The sequence below is a fragment of the Lactuca sativa genome, chromosome 4, assembly GCF_002870075.4.
Source record: "Lactuca sativa cultivar Salinas chromosome 4, Lsat_Salinas_v11, whole genome shotgun sequence".
Taxonomy (NCBI): domain Eukaryota; kingdom Viridiplantae; phylum Streptophyta; class Magnoliopsida; order Asterales; family Asteraceae; genus Lactuca; species Lactuca sativa.
In genome coordinates this window covers 93,715,945-93,730,592 of record NC_056626.2, presented here as the reverse complement: position 1 = coordinate 93,730,592, position 14,648 = coordinate 93,715,945, and the positions used below count along the sequence as shown (strand labels likewise).

General features: G+C 34.6%; 1 non-coding gene across 1 annotated transcript; it reads right to left on the bottom strand.

Annotated features, from left to right (window-relative positions):
• Positions 1 to 4,407: 4,407 nt before the first annotated feature.
• LOC111897151 (small nucleolar RNA R71) lies at positions 4,408 to 4,514 on the bottom strand. Its single transcript, XR_002852110.1, has one exon. It is a non-coding gene; the product is annotated as a small nucleolar RNA R71 (small nucleolar RNA).
• Positions 4,515 to 14,648: the final 10,134 nt, after the last annotated feature.

Genomic DNA, 14,648 nt, shown 5'->3' with positions numbered 1-14,648 from the left:
ATGGATGTTCTCGGTTTAATGTATACTACAACTTTGGTTTAGATCACTAAGGCTAAAAATTCCTCCATTGTAAATTCACTATGTACGTCTCCCGGTGTCGTGTCGGTTTTGCCGTAAAACTGCGATGGGCCATAACTTCTTCGTTATAACTCGGATTCCGGCGCTCTTTATATGTACGGAACCCTTAAGACATATTCTACAACTTGGTTAAGATTATTTATTCAAAATAATATTTTTTTGAAAAGTCGTTTTCGACCCCTATTATCTCTAAATTGACTAGCTCGGATCTACGGGCGTTACAATTATCTCCCCCTTAGGATGATTACGTCCCGGAATCATCAACGAAACAGGGCTCACATGATGACTCCATACGTTACCTCTTCATCCTAAGTAATAACCGTAACTTTGATGTTTCTTCGAACGAGTATCTAACTCTAAGACTTCCTGACTGCAGGCGGTGCTCGATCTTGCACTTGCTCCCTATCTCACGTTAGACTCCAATTTATGACCTTCAAGTCACAATCTTGATCCTCATTGGATACAAACTTAACAGAAGTTATTTTATTACTATCATGGACCGATGTGTTATATTCTAATGACCTCTCATCGTATGTTGCAACGCTCAGACTCAGGTCTCTTAGAGTCAAATTCCAGAATAGAATATACCTTCCTTCATGTTCTAATGTGATACAATCACATTTCAATATGTAGCATTTCGAGCTACAAGCTTCTTACTTTAACGGTGATTCGCGATACTCCTATTGGTTGCTTCGATTATCTTTTATTTCAATCTTCTGGCTTAAGCCAGATGCTACATCAAACTTGGTTCTCTGAACCACATAGCATATTCATCTCAATCAGACTCAATTTGATATGACCACTAGGGTTGGAATAACAATCATCTTCTTAGTCATTACCGAAACGATGGTAACGACATACTTGAATAATACAGTATCATTTACTAGCATGTTGGTAACCTTGTGACTTTCCCTGATCCAAGCGTGAGTCCTGTGCTTCCGGTGGTATAGGCCTCTACTACCATTCACACCTACTCATACTCGTCTCAAGTATTGTCTCGCAGTTCTCCAAGTTATTATCAGAAAAACAATTTTAACACATACAGATGTGTCCAAACAATCATATAATTTTCTCTAGACACTACTAGGACTTCTTCCATGTGTATCTTCAATCATCAATTCTGTTTTAACCTGGTTGGTGGTGGAAATGTCAAACGATGGGATAACTTCATGGATTCTACCAAAAATCTTTCTTTCTTCTAATCGAAAGTGAACTTCTCCCGTACTAGACGTATTATTTATTAGACGCATTCTAAAGGCAAGATATCACTCTTAAAATATCTTCTGATATGTATCATTCACTATCGTAAGCCTTATCATTTCCTCCATTTTCTCGGTCTACTATTAGTCCTTATACTGACATTCTATACACCAAAGCAGACGTTCGGTGTATCGATACGAGAATATAGATAGAGGAAGATTTAGACGCGTATTCCTTCGTATTACTCCGAATAGTTACATGCCAGTTCTAATATCATAATTAAATGTTTAGAAACCTGAGCACATAAAATTTCTAGATCTGGTCGGCAACAAACCATAGATCCGATCAAACAATAGCATAAAGCATCACAAATCATTTAGCACATAAAAGCATTTTAGGCATCTTCCCAAATCAAGCCAGTGCTGTGTCTATTCAGGTGAACTTCCTAAAATATATTAGACACACTCCTCACAATCATCGCTTAGCATTCTAAGTTTAAGTTTACAAATAAATCCATATTCCTAGTTCGCTTAAATTAATGCTCTGATACCAACTGTGACATCCCCATATCCACGGCCAGAAAAGACCGATTTTGTTTATGCTTTCTAAAAATCAGAGTACCTCTTTTTAATTAATATGTGCGGAATTTTTTCCCAGTGAAACATGATAAATTCGTTATCAAAGCATTTATGAAGAAATGTATTTTGATTCATTTAAAACATTGGGATGTCATCGTCAATACAGAAACATAAACATAAACAGAACTTACATTCGTTATCACTAGTGATCTATATCTTCTTAATCTCTCAGTGTAATGTGACTTCATATCGATACCTGTGATATAAATAAACTAAGTGGGTCAGGTTGGGAAACCTGGTGAGTACATAGGGTTTTCAACCAACAATAATATAATCATTATGTTTAATCATCAAACAGTTAACCCAATTACCCATCCCCATTATCTTCTTTAATCTTTAAGGATCTACCATAAGAATTAGTTATTTCTCGTTCATTCATGCCTAAGGATTTTCCTAAGGAATAGGTACGAAGTCCATCGTTGTCAATTACACAGCTGTCAAGCATAGCTGCTAGTTCTATCACTTAGGCGCAGCTGCCATAGTTGTGACATTCTATATGAGGCGCTTCTACCGGTACTGTCCTTTAGATGCTACTGTCAAGGTTATAATGTTCTCTATTAGACGCAGCTGCTGATATTATCCTTAGAGCACAGCTGCTAGGATGTGTACCGTAGATCAACAACATCTAAGGTTGTGGCGCAGCTACCAGTGCTCATCTGTAGGTTACTAGGTCCATTGCTGCCAATGTTCACCTATAGGGCACTAGCTCCATACCACTAATATTCCTCTATTTCAGCTTTCACCCCTCGTCCTTCATCTACCCATGTTTTACCCAACATATTTTGTAGATATAAAAATACGTATACAGTTTAAAACATTTAAAACATGTATAAAAATCTCTCACCCAACATAAACAGCAAGTATTCAGACAATATGCACACATAGCACGTAATTTATATTAAATACTTCATATCTATGTGTAAGCTGAAAGTAACTATGCACTCACAACACGTAATTTATATAAATACTTCATATCTATGTGTAAGCTGAAAGTAACTATGCACTCACAACACGTAATTTATATAAATACTTTATATCTATGTGTAAGCTGAAAGTAACTATGCACTCACAACACATAATTTATATAAATAATTCATGTCTATGTGTAAGCTGAAAGTAACTATGTACTCACAACATGTAATTTATATAAATACTTCATATCTATGTGTAAGTTGAAAGTAACTATGCACTCACCTGGTAAGGTGGTGAGTTGGCACTCGGACAACACTTCGTTACTCTTAAAACAATTATCCCTTGACGAAACCTAGTATCATTACCACTAGAGTTTAGTTTAACGTTTGACGCAACTAATTTAATAGTCTCGCTATATTACTATTATATAAGCGTTAAACAACACTTATATAACTCATAATAATAGCCCAAATACTCCTTATAAGGTCCTAATAACATTACTATACTGAAACATAAGCTATACTAAAGATAGGGTAGGCATAGCTCAGTTACAACGGGATTTCTCTAAAACTGGGCTTCGCTGGAGCAGCGTTCCCAAGCCGAAAGGCTCTTCTTCTTGGAGTCGTCGGGCGCTCCGGTCTTCCGCCTCGTGCTAGGGAGGTTCCCTAGGCTTTTTGGGGGGTTTTAGGGCTTAGAGAGATGTTCTAGAGAGAGAAAGAAGTTGGGAAAGGAGTGAGGAAAAGAGGCTGCCTCGAGCCTCTATTTATCGGCCTCCAGGGGCTTCACCATGCCGTGGTGCCTCTCACCACGTCGTGGTGTTGCGTAGGCTCCAAGTTTTCACCTAGTGCTGACACGTGGCATCGCACACAGGGTGGAAATCAGCCGATTTTCAAAAATTCATAACTTTCGCATACGAACTTCGTTTTCGACGTTCTTTATATCCACGCGTAGGTAAAAATAAGATCTACAACTCTCATTTAGACTCCGTCAGCTAATTCTCGACCGATCTTAAATTTAACAGTAGGAGGAGATTATATTGTTAAATGTCCGTGTAAAATTCATAACTTCTACATACGGACTCCGTTTTCGTCTATGTTTTTAACGTTGAGTTCCTATTAATGAGATCTTCAACTCTCATTAAGGTCGTGTAAGCCAAAAACTGCTCGAACTAAAATTCTAGTTTCGGGCTGCACACTGCTAAGCCAAATCTTAGAAAAATCATAACTTTCTCATACGAAGTCAGATTTGAGCGTTCTTTTTATGGATGTTCTCTGTTTAATGTATAATAAAACTTTGGTTTACATCACTAAGGCTAAAAAGTCCTCCATCGTAAATTTACTATTTACGTCTCCCGGTGTCGTGCTGGTTTTGCCGTAAAACTTCGACGGGCCATAACTTCTTCGTTATAACTCGGATTTCGGCGCTCTTTATATGTACGGAACCCTTGAGACATATTTTACAACTTGGTCAAGATTATTTATTCAAAATAATCTTTTGTCAAAAAGTCGTTTTCGACCCCTATTATCTCTAAATTGACTAGCCCGGATCTACGGGCGTTACAAGTCCTTCAAAAATCACCAAACTCAAGAAAAAGATTGCTAATTTTCAACAAGAAGATAGAGAATCCTTATACGAAGCTTTGGAAAGATACAAATGCCTTTTGAGAAACTGTCCTCAACATGACTTGAACATACAACAAGAAGTTTCCATTTTTATGATGTGGTGAATGTGACAACAAGGAAAATCCTTGATTCTCAAGGACCAATGACTAAGAAAGATCCAGTCATCATAAAAGAGTTAATTGAATAATTCGCAAAGCACTCCTGAGAGTACCACAACCCACGAGAGGATGTGACTAGAGGTAAGGGAAGTAGCAATGGAGGTTCGAGAGATTTGGTAGCTCTAATGGCTAATTTAGAGAATATAGACTGAAGAATAATGAAAATGGATCAATCTATACATGCCATACGAGTTGGGTGCAATAATTGTAATGGGCCACACTTAACTAAAGATTGAAATTTGGATGAAAAAGGGAATAGAAAAGCTAAAGTGTCTTATTCTAGTGGGGATGGATTTGATGAAGATTGAAGAAAACCAAAGAAATAATTTTTGCCTTATGAAGAATACAAGAAGAAAAAAGAAGAAAAGTATTGGCAAACTGGACGAGGCTACTACCAAAAGGAGCAACCACCACCCCAGAAGAAGATGGACTTTGATTTAATGCTTAATAGGTTTGTGGAAGCCTCTAAAAAAGACATGATGCTACTGATGAGACCATTATCAATTAACAAGCTTCCATAAAAAGCATTGAGATTCAATTCGGGCATTTGACTATACTTGTTAACAAAAGGTTACCACTTAAGAATCCTGATCCAAAACCGTAACCACATGTCATAGCCATATCCACTAAACAGGACCCTCATTCAGAGCCTATAGTGGTCCATAATGGATCCTTGAATAAACCTGATCCACAACCCAAAAGAATGAAGATCGTAGATAAATTAAGGGATGCCCAGTTCTCATGACGTGAATTACAACCTATCATGTCGTAGGCACATTCTAAACAAATTTTTTTCTTTTGTTAAATCGTATCAGCCTCCATTACCTTCTCCTTCTCGAGGGAATTCCAATTAATACCCCCTATTGAATCATTAGCAAAAATGCCCGAGTACACGAAATTCCTTCAAGATCTTATTAACACTCGACAACAACTAGAGAAGACATGCAAGGTTGTTCTTAATGAACAATGTTCAGCAGTGATAATGGAAGGCAAAGCAACAAAGATGGGAGATCCAGGATGCTTTACACTACCATGTGAATTTGGAAATTACGTGAAGATATTTTCCTTAGCCCATTCTACAGTTTTCATTAATTTAATGCCTTATTCATTTTACTAAGAGCTCGATCTTGCAGAATTGAAGACCAAAAGGATGGTGATCCACACGACAAATCGGTCAGTAACATAACGTCAAGGCATAGTTGATGATTTATTGGTAAAAATTGGAAATTTGTTTTTGCAATTGATTTTGTAGCTATAGATATGAAAAAAAGATGCAGATGTACCCATTATCCTTGGACGCCTATGACTTAATACCATATGAGCCTTAATACCACACAAGCCTTGGTGGATGTTGTGAGCCAAAGATTACTTTACGAGTGGGAAAAGAATAGATGACATTCGAGGTTGAAGAAGGATTCAAGAGGTCTAAGAATCAACATGGAGTGTTCTTTATGGATGAAGACAATGTGCTTGAAGACTTAGAGAAATTAATGGAAGAAGAGATCCAAATAAGGGACAATCCAAAAGAAGAAGTCAAGCTTGCTAAGCCAAGAGTGTCTATTCAAATGGTGTTTGGAGTTTTCGCCTTTACTACACTAAAAGTACAAGTTGAGGAGCCTAATGAAATTGAAGATTCAAGTGATGAAGAGGATGATCACAAAAGCATAGATACCAAGCTTGATTAGATAGAAATTGACAAGGAGTTAGATGAAAAAAAAAGTGAAGAGCTCGATTGATGAAAATTTCCAAGGAGTTAAATGAAATGAGGCGTGCGAGAACCAAACAAAAAAGGAAAATTCAAAGAAAGTGTACATAAGACGAGTTCAAGCTTAAAAGAGGAGGTGGAAGGAGAAAAAGGAGAAGAGGGAGATTCCGCTCCTAACTGACAGAACATATATTTGGAAGGGGTCCGACTCACGACTCCTAAAAAAGAAGCGCTTCTCCGGAGGCAACCTGAGCTCGGTTTGCATTTTCTATTCTTCTTCTTTTTAGTTAGTTTTTCATTTCTTTTATTTGATTTTAAGGATAGTCATTTATTCATCTCCTATTTTAAAAATCAAGTGTTGGGTTTAAATTGTGAGTGGTATAATTTTTAAAAGAAAAAATATTGGTTTTTGTCAAATTTTTCGAAGCCCACGAAGTGGTAGTAAAAGTCATGGTGTGGACAATTAAAAAAGATTGATTTTTCATTCGGTTCAAGACTCACAACGTGAGCATTAATACTCACGACGTGAGAATAAAAGTTGACCATTTTTATACACATCTCTCAACCATTTTACTTTTTTACTTCTTCCCACTCACAACGTCAGAATAGCTCTCGGTGCCCCCTCCCATCACATCGATTTTCAATTGAAAAATTATTTTTCATCCAATTTTCTTATGTAATATTGAAAAGAGGTAATATTTCCGTACTTTAAACTCCTTTATTTCGTTGATTTTAAGCTTTTAGAAGTAAGGGTTCGCCATAGGATTTCATGTTTGAAATTGATCTGAGTTTTTGAAAAATTGATGTTCATGTTTTATTTATGGACTTGGATTAACTGTTGGATGAAACCCCTAGTGATATTTAGGTTCCATTTGGCCGAATTGTTACCCGATGTTTATACTGTCGTTGAACTAAACTCACGACGTGAGGACTGACCCTCACGAGGTGGTATTTGGGTTCACAACATTATTTGTTTCCTGTTTTGATTAATCTGTTGTGTTTTGTTCTTGGTTTGTTGTTTCTTTAATTTTTGTAGAATCCATTGGACCAAAAAGAGCAGTACCTCAACATCAAGAAAATGTAGATGTCTCAAGTCTCCATCCACTTTATCGTTTCCACCAAGACATTTCCCAAGCTATATTGACTAACTACACTAACCGTTTATGGTGGTTGTACAATTATGAGTTCACTATCTCCCTTTCATTAATTGATCTTTGTTACAAGGGGTTGGAATTTTGGAAGAAGTGAAAAAAAATATTATGTGACAACCCAAAATTTTTTTACATTATAAAGTCCAACCATTCAACTCAACTAAGTGCCAGACTCGTTTCTAATGAGTTCTAGCCTTGTTAAAGGTCATTCGAAGGAGTTTTAGCCTAGTACACTTAAGGAATGAGTGTTAGGAAGTACCTGCTAGAGACACTGTGCAACATTCAAGCCTTAAGACCACCAAAAAAGGAGTTCACATCCAAGACACTTGAGTTTACGGCCGTAAACTCAAGGCTGGCCGTAAACTCCACCTTATAATCTCATATCCTTCAACTTTCTTCATTATTTCACTTCCACCTCAAGAACTTCCATTTCTCTCTCAAGTACCATCGGGTTCTTCATCTAAATCTTTATATATGTAAGTATTCTAACCTTTGATTAGTTGATATCCTTTATTAACTAGTATCATTCCATGATTTCATCCATGAAATCATTCCATTTTATTAGATCACCAAGAACACCAAGAATACATACTAGTGTTTTGGTCCAAAATCAACCTTTTCAAGCTTCAATATTGTGAGTACTCTTTCCTTCACTTGTTATAGGATAGAAACACTTCATCTACACTTTGAAATCATCCATTCCTCAACAGCAAAAGGAGTTTACGGCCAAGATCATCTCCCTTGGCCGTAAACCCCTATAAATGTGCCATATTGGCCGAATACCCATCTTAAAGTCCAAGCCTTTGACCTTGTACCCTTAATGGATGTTATAGGACCTTAAACTACACACTTAGGCATGATTGACCATGAGTTTACCGCCGTAAACTCTCTTGGCCGTAAACTCATGGCCGTGAACTCCATTGGTGGCCGTGAACACCCCTTAGCTCAATCGCATGTGATTCCAACACTTGGTCAAAGTGTTTCCTAGTCCCGTGAGGTGTTTCTTTGCATTTGGTTGCTTCTAAACATTATATTTATGTCAAAATATGCCATTATATGTCATTTAGGACTCATTAAGTCTTGGGACTTCATTCGTGGAGCTTCTCATCCTTACGTGCATATTCGTTTGAATCACCCACATAAGGTGAGTTCACACCCCGTAATCAATCTTTTAAACTGTTTTAAATGCTTTTAAGGGGGGGAATACAAGTTGACCACAATGATAATTGTGTAAATGAGTCTTTTCAGTAACAGTTCAAGTAAACATACTATTAAACTATAATAGGTATAGTTTAGGGTTTCAGTTCATACTAGATACTAGAGCATACTATAAAGAGAGACAAGGAGGTAGAAACAATATGCGATAACAAAGAGAACATGCTAAGATACTATAACAGGAAGAGCATACTAAGATACTATAACAGAACGAACTTACTAAGATGCTATAGCATAGAGCAACTACAGGATCTAATTATACCAATGAATCACTAACTCATTGTTCTTAACAAAAGGTGATAGTTAAATTGGGTATACATGATCACATAACTTTAATGTGGATTACACGGCATAGCAACTGGTTTACTGAAGTCACGTTTGGTTCCCAGAATCTCTCGATAGGGAGAGTGTATAGTACGGGTACTAGCCTTCACATTATGACCTTAATTCCCGTTACTTTCATAAAGTGACCGTACCACTTGAAAGTTAATGCAAACTATTTTCGAGTCGAGATAGTTATAAACTAGGGAAAACTTACATCTTTTCAAACGACAAACAGAACAGTCAGGTCTAGTACATTCAGTAGAAAGGGACCATAATGCTAACCTTATGATTCCTTAATGTATACATCAAGGGATATATATTAATAGGATCCGGCAGGTAATAAGATGTGTGCTTTCCGCTTCATTTCTTGTTCCTTGTTTGGTTGTGGGCTTAGAGCGGATTCACCCAGCCTATTATCCATCCGATCTTCGTTATATATATATATATATATATATATATATATATATATATATATATATATATATATATATATATATATATATATATCTATATATATATATTCTTTTTAGCATTTGTAGTTTTGAATGAAAAAAAGTGAGTTTTGACAAAAAAAATATAGAAATAAAAGAAAAAAATAGATTTTTTTTTTGCAAAGTTTGAGTGAATAAGAGTCTATAAAGCCATGAAGATCAAGAAATATTATGAAGAAAAGTTCAAAAAGTTCAAATGATTGAAGAATCAATTTGAAGAAAGTTCAAGAATATGGCAAAATTGCCAAGATGTTTTTATTGTAATTTTTATTTCTAGGTTATTTTTTCATATGTATACTTCACATCTTAACCAAAAATACATTGAGGTTAAGAAATTTTTTTTGGGATGGATTCGGAGAGATGCTTAAAATGAATATTGTTTAAAATAAGTGGGAAACATTTATGAGGACCGTAAGTATTTAGAGCTGGGTGGTAATTAAGATTTAGACACAAATACGTGCATTGAAGTAAGACATAATTAGTGGCTTCAATTCAAATTGTCTTGTGTGATATTGGCGGGCATGGTTCTATGTGATAAGTTTTGCTTGATGGTAAGCAAAAGGCAAGTGTGGGGAAAGATATTAAGTTCTTCAAATGGTAAGAAAGGAATCTAAAGCAACCCACACTGAACTAGATTAATTTATGGATTCTATCACAGGTAATTTTAAGATAATATCTTTTATTCTTAAAATGGAAAGACATTAAGTTCTTTGCATATGATTTGGTTGCGTATTATTCTTATTCTAGCGCTATCCGTTGCTGCTAGTGATAAGGAATAGGTCTTTGCGTGATTTGATGAGGACACAAAAACTATGTAGTCAAAGTTTATTTGTGCCCTTGCACTATAATGTGAAAGAAGATATCATGGGCCACTTGGTTATTTGATGATGATATTCATATGCTAGGCCTAACCCAAACTTAATTGATGTGTTTTATTAGTAGTCTGATCCGATCGTCATAAATTAGAAATCGAGAAACATATTGATTGACTGTTCGGTTGATTCATAATTCATGACTTAGTCCATAATGATATCTTGAAAGAAACAAAGGAATAATTGATCACTTATTTAAGGGCCAATTATAGATAAGATAAGATTTCGGAAGTTGTTATGGAAAGTTTGCTTTGTTGGTTATTCGAAGTGTATTTTGACCAATATCAATTATTGAATTGTCCGTGTTACAGACTGTTTGAAATAGGTGTCCAATATCATAAGTAGTTGGTATAATTTTGGGAACAATAACAAAGCCCTTCTTGGTTTCTCTCAAGAGAAAGAATATTTAGAAATAGTTTCAGGAGATTGAGAAAATATTTTTTAAATTTATTACATGTTAATAAATTAAATTGAAACTAGTTGAAATTAATTTGGGATTAATTGGAGTTTATACATTGGCTGAATATTAATTGTTTAATAGTTGAACATTGGGAACATTCTGGAAGGCCCATATGGTGGATAGTTGTGGGAGGGTTCTAGAAACCTAATTAAATCCATCCTACTAATAGATAAGATAATGATTTGAGCCAGGATTAAATATGATTATTTAATTGATCCATATCACGGTTATCCTATTACCACCATAACTACATGTATATATATATATATATATATATATATATATATATATATATATATATATATATGGGCCTTAGGGAGCTTATATTTTCATCTTATACATCTATCCTAAAAGGTTGAGAACTTTGTGTCTCCACTCTCTCTCATCTACCTCCTGTAGTTACTATAGTTACTAGGGCTCTTGATTTTTGGGTGTGAACCATTAGAGGTACCCTACATTGGATTATAGTCTTTCCAAGAATAGATAAGAAGACTAGGCAACAAGTAACAATTCGATTTGTTAATGCTTAGTATTTGATTCCCCCTCTTTATCTTCTTAAGTTAGTTTCAAAATTATGATGTCTTTATAACAAAACTTATATCCTAGGGTGGATAAACATTTAGGATGATTTTTGTTTGTTTCCCTTTCCACAACCTAGTGTATAGTTGCATAAAAAATCCAATAGAGGCTTATCCCAAAAATTCAAAATTTCAGCTAAATTCTTTGTCCAGCTCGGCAGCGCGTCGCGGCTAGCAGGCTACCATACCGCACCTGTGATTAGATAGGTTTTTTTTGTTTTCACTAAGTTTTTAGCTCATGATTAAAACAATTAGGCTTTGATACAATTGTTGGGGATTTATAGCATCAAGTACACAACTCATAGGTAATAGAATTATCAAAAGATATACCTAAGTGCACATGTATCCTAGGATCTATGTCTAACTAGTTATTGCAACCTACTTTGAAAAATAACAAAAAGTAACCAAACGCAGATTCGCTTGTTTGTGATCTCATATATGCTTGCTTGTCGTAATAATGAATGATCCAAAACAGTACTCCTCTAATGGAATCAGACTCGCCACAATAAATAGCAAAATGATTTGACCCAAGTTACGCTTTATACAAAAATCACCAAACCCTAGGAGAGAGGTTATGACTTTCGTCCAAGGAGAGAGAGAGAGAGAGAGAGAGAGAGAGAAATAGAGAGAGAGAGAGAGAGATTGAGAGAGAGAGAGAGACAGACAGACAGAGAGAGTATGTGTGGAATTTTGGAGGTAGAATATCTGGCTTTAGGGTTATCCCTAACAGTCTATTTATATATAGATGTTATAATTCCAGAAGAATACAAACTTTAGAGCTTATCTCTATCTGATTCAAACTAGCATCATCCATATCTAAGGGATGCCAAAACCATCCCTTATATGTCTCTTAGAGATTCTGAAATATTACAATTAATCCACACGATTAATTATTATTCGATTTCTTTAATTAATTAAATTTTTTTAATTAATTTATAAAAATAATTTATAATTAATTTATTAATTGCTTAATAATTTATCATATTATTTATCGCATTTTCCTTATGCTATTTGAGTCATAAGGCCAACCAAAAGTTGTTATGTTATTATTAAAAATATTACTAAAAGAGTCAATAAACTTGGGCAACATTTACAACATTGATTTGTTTTGTTTTCGTCAATTTGATAACTTTTTGATATTTTTTAAAACTGAAAAATGCATGTGTATATTACAATTTTCGCCTTTAAGTTTTTTTTTGATTTTCTATTTTTTTTTATACATCATTTTGGTTATTTTCGGTTTTGCTTATGATTTTTTATTCAAGTAATATGACTATCTATTATTTATTTAACTTTTTTTTTATAAAAATATAATTTTTTGCAAATGAAAAAAACGATATAAAAACTTCAAAAGACCAAATAGAAAAAAATATATATAAACCAAAAATGAATAAATAAAAAGTTGGACAAAAATATTAATATAAATATACAAAGGGCTACGATATGTCGTTTACACAATTTTCATAAATTGGTAGCTAGGTATAATATAAGAAAATATTAAATATGGCGTTATTAAATTCTTAAAAAGTGAAACAAAATAACAAGTAAAAATAAAACGAAATCGAGTTTTGTTCCGACTAAAAAAATAAAATAAATAAAACAACTTAAATTGAGTTTATTTTTGTTTAAAAATAATATAAATATTTTTTAAAATAAATAAATTTCAGAGTTCAAGATCTAATTTTATTCAAGTAATATGACTATATGTTGTTGTTATTATTATTATTATTATTATGACAAAAATATGGTTATTTGGAAAATAAAAAATGTTATAAAAACTTCAATGAAAAACCAAATACAAGAACATATTAAATGTGGTTATAAATAATAATAACCGCAATGAGTGAAAAAAATAACGAAAAAATAAAATAAAATTGAGTTCAGTGGCTAAAAAACAAACAAATAAAATAAAAAAATTTTAAAAAATTTAAATTGAGTTTATTTTTTTAAAAAAATAATAATTGTTTTTTTTAAAAGATTTCTGAGTTCAAGATCTAATATAGCATGATCATAAGTTTATGATTAAATCAAATCATTTTACCCTCACTTGGGCCATGTTGGCAGAGGGAATTAACTAATCGAGTGCATGAGGTAAGAAATAAGGAAAATGACATATTAGCCCTACTATGTATTTTGACTGTGCTCAATCAGTCCCTAAACTTATTTTCGAGCCTTTTAAAGAAATAAAGTGTTTAATGACATGTTGATTTGGTCCCGTTAACTTTTTTTTAGCCAGTTAATAGACATATGTGACTTTTATTTGATTAGAAAAAATAAATTAAATCCACCTATCTCTCTATCTCTCTCACATACGCACACCTGCAAGTTCCTTCCATAGTCTCCTCCCACCCTTTTTGTTCATCGATCTGACATGCCCCGATCCATCTAATCGATCCAAGTTGTGGTGTTTCCTGTCTTTCTGTCATCTCCAACCGACAACAGGTGCCCTCCCCCATCCGATTCATCTTCTCGGTGACCCATGTGAGAAACTTCAAACCAAAAAAACCCACATCCAATCATTATCAGTGAAGAACATCTCACAACTACATACACAAGACCCGGAAGGAATTTAAATCCGGATCAGATCTAATTTAAGGGTTGTTCTCTCAAGATTTGTCTATGGGTGTAGAGAGCAGCCTCTCCGCTAAGTGCTCGTTCTCCATCTGTCATGGTTGAGGTCCTAGTGCTAGGCATACCAGATTACAATGAATTAAACATTTGGTCGAGCACAAGACCATAGCACCTCTATTCTTACTTTCCTTTATTCATTGTCTGCACCTAGTTCCATTTTTAACAATAATAGCTATAAATCTAAACAAAACTCAAAAAAACCTACAAAACCAATTTTTTTCTTAAGGTTCTCATATATACAGGCTTAGTAAGTGTACCACCACCACCTGACCATCCATATGTAAAATGAACACCACCACCTGCTGTAAAATGAACAGCACCACCTGTTGGATTTTAGAGCTCCAAAGACAGGGACTAAAGGAATCTGGTGGTGTTGGGAGCGTCTTATGGTCTGGTACTGAATGTAGGTTTATAACGAAACCCCTTTCGTCTTCTTTAACTGGGTTTACAAGTTCAGGGCTTGAAACCCCTTGAACCCAAGAACAAATCCCCTTGAAACCCCATGTCTTCTAAAGACGAAGTTTATGGAAAAAGGTCGTCGAAGAAGGAAAGAGATCGACGATGCTTTCTTCAAACTGAGAGAGAATATTTTCAAGAGATTAACTATTGCTAT